Source organism: Galeopterus variegatus, unplaced genomic scaffold, assembly GCF_000696425.1.
Source record: "Galeopterus variegatus unplaced genomic scaffold, G_variegatus-3.0.2 Scaffold86, whole genome shotgun sequence".
NCBI classification, from domain to species: Eukaryota; Metazoa; Chordata; class Mammalia; order Dermoptera; family Cynocephalidae; genus Galeopterus; species Galeopterus variegatus.
This window is the reverse complement of record NW_007726197.1, coordinates 1,038,561-1,039,186: the sequence shown is the minus strand read 5'-3', so window position 1 is coordinate 1,039,186 and position 626 is coordinate 1,038,561. Positions and strand designations below refer to the sequence as shown.

Sequence of the window (626 nt, the reverse complement as noted above, 5' to 3'; positions counted from 1 at the left end):
TCTACAGGAGACGAGGGGGAAGCTCCCATGTTAAAGCAGGAAGGAGAGAGACAGACAAGGAGGTGGAGAAGGGAAAAATTCCTTCAGCGAGAGGGTGGGAAAGACACAAATATAGAGGGCGTCCCCACCTATATTCTGTCAGTCCTGGAGGTTCGGAGATGAACCGGGAGGGAGGAGGGTAGAAGTCGTCACTTTACCCTCCGTCACCTTGGCAAGGGCAAGTGCCCGGAGGCTCAAAGGAACCTGGTGCCGGGATTTTCGGGAGCCCTGGGCTCGGAGAAACAGAAATACCAGATTGAAGGAAAAAGCGAGAGAATGGGAGCTTCACCCTGAAGAGGTCGCCTCTAATTGGGCTGGGAAAGGAGGGGAATGTGGATTGCCGAATGTGACGAGAGAATACCTAGGGGTCTGCCCAGTGCCCTGGGCCATGGTGGGGTGTATTCTCTGTCTTAGGGCCGGGCATCAGAGGGACACCAGATGATTACGGTAGCCCAGCCTAAGATGGCGCCCCCGGAGAGAGACTTACGTTTAGGTGAGCCGGTGGTGGGTGCAGAGAGCCAGCGCTGGAGAAAACGGACGAGGGCGAAGCGTCAGCAGTGGGAACCGCTGAGAGAGTGAAGGAGGTC

The 626-nt window shown here is 56.5% G+C and overlaps 1 long non-coding RNA gene across 1 annotated transcript in view; it reads left to right on the top strand.

Annotated features, from left to right (window-relative positions):
- Positions 1-606, top strand: part of LOC103596890 — a 17,580-nt gene extending 16,974 nt beyond the window's left edge. Inside the window, exon 3 of the long non-coding RNA XR_551070.1 lies at positions 454-606. This is a non-coding gene — a long non-coding RNA (uncharacterized LOC103596890). The remainder of the gene's footprint in view (positions 1-453) is intronic.
- The last annotated feature ends 20 nt before the right edge of the window (positions 607-626 follow it).